This window comes from Oncorhynchus masou, unplaced genomic scaffold (assembly GCF_036934945.1).
Source record: "Oncorhynchus masou masou isolate Uvic2021 unplaced genomic scaffold, UVic_Omas_1.1 unplaced_scaffold_1555, whole genome shotgun sequence".
NCBI lineage: Eukaryota > Metazoa > Chordata > Actinopteri > Salmoniformes > Salmonidae > Oncorhynchus > Oncorhynchus masou.
In genome coordinates this window covers 45,001-52,500 of record NW_027005603.1, presented here as the reverse complement: position 1 = coordinate 52,500, position 7,500 = coordinate 45,001, and the positions used below count along the sequence as shown (strand labels likewise).

The 7,500-nt window shown below is 48.7% G+C and overlaps 1 protein-coding gene across 1 annotated transcript in view; it reads left to right on the top strand.

Moving 5' to 3' along the window:
* The window catches only part of LOC135531217 (11-beta-hydroxysteroid dehydrogenase type 2-like), a gene marked incomplete at its 3' end in the record, with an annotated part of 52,564 nt that overhangs the window by 1,266 nt on the left and 43,798 nt on the right, over nucleotides 1–7,500 (top strand). The gene's annotated exons all lie outside the window — the stretch shown is intronic.

Sequence of the window (7,500 nt, the reverse complement as noted above, 5' to 3'; positions counted from 1 at the left end):
GTGAGAATGTGTTCTCATGGACTTACTAGATTAAATAAAGATAGATAAATGCAGATTACACTACAGTGATAATGCAGAAACACTAAATTGATCATGCTGACCTATACAGCGATAATGCAGAACACTATATTGATCATGTTGAACTCTACAGTGATAATGCAGAAACACTAAATTGATCATGCTGACCTCTACAGCGATAATGCAGAAACACTATATTGATCATGCTGAACTCTACAGTGATAATTCTGAAAACACTACACGGAGAATGCAGTACACCACATTGAAAATGCTGACCTCTACAGCGGTAATGTAGCACACAATGGTGATAATGCAGAAAACACTGCAGTGATAATGTAGGTCAATACAGCAATAATGTTGCACACTACAGCGATAATGCCGTACGCTACATTGATAATGTAGAACTCTACATTGATAATGCAGCAACTATTCAGTGATGATGTAGAAACTCTATAGTGATAATGCAGTACACTGTAGTAATAATGTGGTGCGCTACAGTGATAATGTAGCACACTACATTGATAATGTAGAACACTATGGCGATAGTGTATGACACTGCAGCGATAATGCAGGACCCTAATGTGATAATGTATAACACTACTGTGATAATGCTGAACTCTACAGCGTTAGCGCAGAACACCACAGTGATAATGCAGAACACTGCAGTGATAATGTAGAACACCACGGCGATAATGCAGAACACTACAGCGATAATGTAGAACACAACAGTGATAATGCAGAACGTTATGGCGATAATGCAGACCACTGCAGCGATAATGTAGAACACTATGGCGATAATGCAGAACACTACAGTGATAATGCGGAACACTGCAGTGATAATGTAGAGCAATGTAATGCAGAACACTATGGTGATAATGTAGAGCACTATGGTGATAATGCAGACAACTATGGTGGTAATGCAGCACACTGCAGTGATAATGTAAAATACTACGGTGATAATGCAGAACACTACAGTGATAATGCAGACCACTGCAGTGATAATGTAGAACACTACGGTGATAATGTAGAACACTACGGTGATAATGCAGAACACTACAGTGATAGAAGCAAAGCGTGTCGAGGATCTCGGGAACAGCTTGTTGTTTTTATCTACTTTATAACACATCAACTAGTATCCTAATGTCTGAGCTGTCTCAATAAGACTCTCTCAACTCTATTAAATCTATAGCTACATCTAGCCAATCACGTCTGTTTGCGTTGTTCCACCGTAAACAACAATTAAGCGTATTTAAAAAGGTTTAAAAAAAAGTTTTAAAAGGGGGAGTTTGCTTTTTGCAGTTATTGAAACAAACCTTGCGGTAGAAAATAATATATAATGATTATGTAAGTGGGTTAAGCAGTGTTATGTATAAGTCGCTGTAATAGCACTGTGGTGATGGTGCACAGGCGGGCTGGTGAGACCTTAATTTGGGAGTACCGGGGGCTCATCGTAATGGCTGGAATGGAATAAATGGTATCCCGTTGTGTACGAGGGTTGTACTAGTTGCACTGTTTTCTGCTGCGCGGAGTTGAATGACTTTCTAAGTGACACCATTAGAGACAGACTAGTATGTGGGCTACGGAAGTGAAGCTACACAAAAGGAGACTATCGACTGAAAGTAAATCTGACCTCGGTGAAAGACCGTTGAAGTCCTTGTGTCCACGGAACTAGATGCCAAAGAGGCTCAGCGTGTTGAGTTCATCAGGGGGAAAACGAGCACAGAATTTGCAACTGAAAATCAGAGACGGGGGAAAATCAAGTCAAACGCTTCCGCTGTTGCAGAGTGGGACGTCAGGGCTTCTACGTGATGGTGGAAGGACGTGGTGGGACGTCAGGGCTTCTACATGATGGTGGTGGGACAGGGTGAGACATCAGGGCTTCTACATGATGGTGGAAGGACAGGGTGAGACATCAGGGCTTCTACATGATGGTGGTGGGACAGGGTGAGACATCAGGGCTTCTACATGATGGTGGAAGGACGTGGTGGGACATCAGGGCTTCTACATGATGGTGGTGGGACAGGGTGGGACATCAGGGCTTCTACATGATGGTGGTGGGACATCAGGGCTTCTACATGATGGTGGAAGGACGTGGTGGGACATCAGGGCTTCTACATGATGGTGGTGGGACAGGTTGGGACGTCAGGGCTTCTACATGATGGTGGAAGGACGTGGTGGGACGTCAGGGCTTCTACATGATGGTGGTGGGACAGGGTGAGACATCAGGCTTCTACATGATGGTGGTGGGACAGAGTGAGACATCAGGGCTTCTACGTGATGGTGGTGGGACGTGGTGGGACATCAGGGCTTCTACATGATGGTGGAAGGACGTGGTGGGACATCAGGGCTTCTACATGATGGTGGTGGGACGTGGTGGGACGTCAGGGCTTCTACATGATGGTGGAAGGACGTGGTGGGACGTCAGGGCTTCTACATGATGGTGGAAGGACGTGGTGGGACATCAGGGCTTCTACATGATGGTGGAAGGACGTGGTGGGACATCAGGGCTTCTACGTGATGGTGGTGGGACGTGGTGAGACATCAGGGCTTCTACGTGATGGTGGAAGGACGTGGTGGGACATCAGGGCTTCTACATGATGGTGGAAGGACGTGGTGAGACATCAGGGCTACTACGTGATGGTGGAAGGACGTGGTGGGACATCAGGGCTTCTACGTGATGGTGGTGGGACGTGGTGAGACATCAGGGCTTCTACGTGATGGTGGAAGGACGTGGTGGGACATCAGGGCTTCTACGTGATGGTGGAAGGACATGGTGGGACGTCAGGGCTTCTATGTGATGGTGGAAGGACGTGGTGAGACATCAGGCTTCTACATCCTGGTGTAAAGTGAGCCTGTAATAAAAAGAGCCACATTGACTCAGAGAAAAGTTCAAAGACTTAAAGCGAGAGAGACATTACTACAAAAAGAAAAAGAGATATGTTCACGCTGTTGAGCAGATGAACACTGAGGTGACTGACTCATCAGACCAGGTTAACACTGAGGTGACTGACTCATCAGACCAGGAGAACACTGCGGTGACTGACTCATCAGACCAGGAGAACACTGAGGTGACTGAGTCATCAGACCAGGAGAACACTGAGGTGACTGACTCATCAGACCAGGAGAACACTGAGGTGACTGACTCATCAGACCAGGAGAACACTGAGGTGACTGACTCATCAGACCAGGAGAACACTGAGGTGACTGACTCATCAGACCAGGAGAACACTGAGGTGACTGACTCATCAGACCAGGAGAACACTGAGGTGACTGACTCATCAGACCAGGAGAACACTGAGGTGACTGACTCATCAGACCAGGAGAACACTGAGGTGACTGACTCATCAGACCAGGAGAACACTGAGGTGACTGACTCATCAGACCAGGAGAACACTGAGGTGACTGAGTCATCAGACCAGGAGAACACTGAGGTGACTGAGTCATCAGACCAGGAGAACACTGAGATGACTGACTCATCAGACCAGGAGAACACTGAGGTGACTGACTCATCAGACCAAGAGAACACTGAGGTGACTGACTCATCAGACCAGGAGGACACTGAGGTGACTGACTCATCAGACCAGGAGAACACTGAGATGACTGACTCATCAGACCAGGAGAACACTGAGGTGACTGAGTCATCAGACCAGGAGAACACTGAGGTGACTGACTCATCAGACCAGGAGAACACTGAGGTGACTGACTCATCAGACCAGGAGGACACCGAGGTGACTGACTCATCAGACCAGGAGAACACTGAGGTGACTGACTCATCAGACCAGGAGAACACTGAGGTGACTGACTCATCAGACCAGGAGAACACCGAGGTGACTGACTCATCAGACCAGGAGGACACCGAGGTGACTGACTCATCAGACCAGGAGAACACTGAGGTGACTGACTCATCAGACCAGGAGAACACTGAGGTGACTGACTCATCAGACCAGGAGAACACTGAGGTGACTGACTCATCAGACCAGGAGAACACTGAGGTGACTGACTCATCAGACCAGGAGAACACTGAGATGACTGACTCATCAGACCAGGAGAACACCGAGGTGACTGAGTCATCAGACCAGGAGAACACTGAGATGACTGACTCATCAGACCAGGAGAACACCGAGGTGACTGACTCATCAGACCAGGAGAACACTGAGGTGACTGACTCATCAGACCAAGAGAACACTGAGGTGACTGACTCATCAGACCAGGAGAACACTGAGGTGACTGAGTCATCAGACCAGGAGAACACTGAGGTGACTGACTCATGAGACCAGGAGAACACTGAGGTGACTGACTCATCAGACCAGGAGAACACTGAGGTGACTGACTCATCAGACCAGGAGAACACTGAGGTGACTGACTCATCAGACCAGGAGAACACCAAGGTGACTGACTCATCAGACCAGGAGAACACTGAGGTGACTGACTCATCAGACCAGGAGAACACTGAGGTGACTGACTCATCAGACCAGGAGAACACTGAGGTGACTGAGTCATCAGACCAGGAGAACACTGAGGTGACTGACTCATCAGACCAGGAGAACACTGAGGTGACTGACTCATCAGACCAGGAGAACACCGAGGTGACTGAGTCATCAGACCAGGAGAACACCGAGGTGACTGAGTCATCAGACCAGGAGAACACTGAGGTGACTGACTCATCAGACCAGGAGAACACTGAGGTGACTGACTCATCAGACCAGGAGAACACCGAGGTGACTGAGTCATCAGACCAGGAGAACACTGAGGTGACTGACTCATCAGACCAGGAGAACACTGAGGTGACTGACTCATCAGACCAGGAGAACACCGAGGTGACTGAGTCATCAGACCAGGAGAACACTGAGGTGACTGACTCATCAGACCAGGAGAACACTGAGGTGACTGACTCATCAGACCAGGAGAACACTGAGGTGACTGACTCATCAGATCAGGAGAACACTGAGGTGACTGACTCATCAGACCAGGAGAACACTGAGGTGACTGAGACATCAGACCAGGTGAACACTGAGGTGACTGACTCATCAGACCAGGAGAACACTGAGGTGACTGACTCATCAGACCAGGAGAACACTGAGGTGACTGAGTCATCAGACCAGGAGAACGCTGAGGTGACTGACTCATCAGACCAGGAGAACACTGAGGTGACTGACTCATCAGACCAGGAGAACACTGAGGTGACTGACTCATCAGACCAGGAGAACACCGAGGTGACTGACTCATCAGAGCAGGAGAACACTGAGGTGACTGACTCATCAGACCAGGAGAACACTGACGTGACTGACTCATCAGACCAGGAGAACACTGAGGTGACTGACTCATCAGACCAGGAGAACACTGAGGTGACTGACTCATCAGACCAGGAGAACACTGAGGTGACTGACTCATCAGACCAGGAGAACACTGAGGTGACTGACTCATCAGACCAGGAGAACACTGAGGTGACTGACTCATCAGACCAGGAGAACACTGATGTTTTCTACAACTGTACATGTTGAAAGGAGACTACCCATCATTACTAGGATGTTCGAGGCTGGAGAAAATCACACCGGAATGGTCATCAGTGCATACAATGACACATGGAGACACAGGCCTACCCGCCATCTTAAACAAACATGGAGGAGTCTTTCATGGAGAGCAGGTTAGCATGAAATACATTACAGTGAAGCTTGGCATTAAGCCAGACAGAAAACCAAAGTTTCTTAAAGCAAACGTCTAGGCTGACTGAGACACTCTGGCTAAGAACAAAAGTACTGGAGCCGGGTCAGTGTGAGTGAAAAAGGCAACACTCATCATACCGGTTTCTTACAAAGGAGGGTGGAATCAGGATATGTGGAGACATTTTAAAGTCACAGTTAATTCTGTACTGTCCGTTGAGCAGTATCCACTACCACACATCAATATACATATATTATTTGCGGGCTTAGCTGGGGGGGGGGGTCAAAGTGAAATTAAAAATCGACCTCTGTCACACCTACTTCCTCTGTTGAAAAGTCAAAGGAAGCTGCTGCCCGTCGTGACATCACTTCCTGTTCCGTTTGGGTATCCCAAAGTGCTGCAGCAGTGCTGTCCGCGACGGACCAGATCTGAACGGATTCGCCACCTGGAGTAAAAACACTTCCTGGACGACATCTTCGTTACTGGGAAAAGAGGAAGCGGATTATCTCTGGGAAACCAAGCTTGTGATGCTAATCTATATGGGGTGGGAACAGAGTCGCGTATCATATTACGCCTACCGGTGATGAGAAGTCAGTCGCTTTTCGCATCGAAGACATTGAACAAAGTAAAAGATGAAACGAGGAAGCCATAGGCACTACAGTCCGTCACACTACAGCCCGTCTCACGACAGCCCACCACACTACAGCCCGTCACACTACAGCCCGCCACACTACAGCCCGTCTCACTACAGCCCGTCACACTACAGCCCGTCACACTACAGCCCGTCTCACGACAGCCCGCCACACTACAGCCCGCCACACTACAGCCCGTCACACTACAGCCCGCCACACTACAGCCCGTCACACTACAGCCCGTCACACTACAGCCCGGCATTGTTTTTGGAGTGCGGAAGGTTCCACCAGTATCTGGACAAGAGGAAGTTCACCCTTTTTACAGATCGTCGTCCGGTGACGAGAATCTTTAGACCGCATACTGGGATTCCGTAAATTGCAGCTTGCTGCTTGTCGTTGCCAGCGAACACCTCAAGTAATTGCAAGTCAGAATTGTGCAATGCAATGCAGATGGACATTTTCCAGGTTGCCACGAGCTGTGGTCAGAGTCATTCCGAGTAGACATCTTCTACTTCAGAAGTGGAAAACACACCACCAGTCGCTTACAGGAGAATCAAGGGGTCAAAAGTCAAAAGTCAAAGGTTGTGAACTGAGAGTGGAGAGCTTTCAATCCTGGAGAAACTGTGTTAACCACCTCAACGGACATACGGGGAAGTTCCTGCTCAGACTGGTCCTTGTCTTCTGGAAAAGACACACAGATCAGTTCCTGTTGAGTAAAGCAACACTGATGGATCCACCAGTCGTGATTGGTCCAGAACTGTTACTGGGTGACACACTGACCCAGCAGTCGTGATTGGTCCAGAACTGCTACGGGGTGACACCCTGACCCAGCAGTCGTGATTGGTCCAGAACTGTTACTGGGTGACACCCTGACCCACCAGTCGTGATTGGTCCAGAACTGTTACAGGGTGACACCCTGACCCAGCAGTCCTGAGTTTATTTATTTTATTTTAATTTAACTAGGCAAGTCAGTTAAGAACAAATTCTTATTTTCATTGACGGCCTAGGAACAGTGGGTTAACTGCCTGTTCAGGGTCAGAAGGAAAGATTTGTACCTTGTCAGCTCGTGGGTTTGAACTTGCAACCTTCCGGTTACTAGTCCAACGCTCTAACCACTAGGCTACCCTGCCGCCCCGTCCCTGGTCCCTGGCCCAGCCGTAGTGAGTGGTCCCTGACCCAGCCGTAGTGA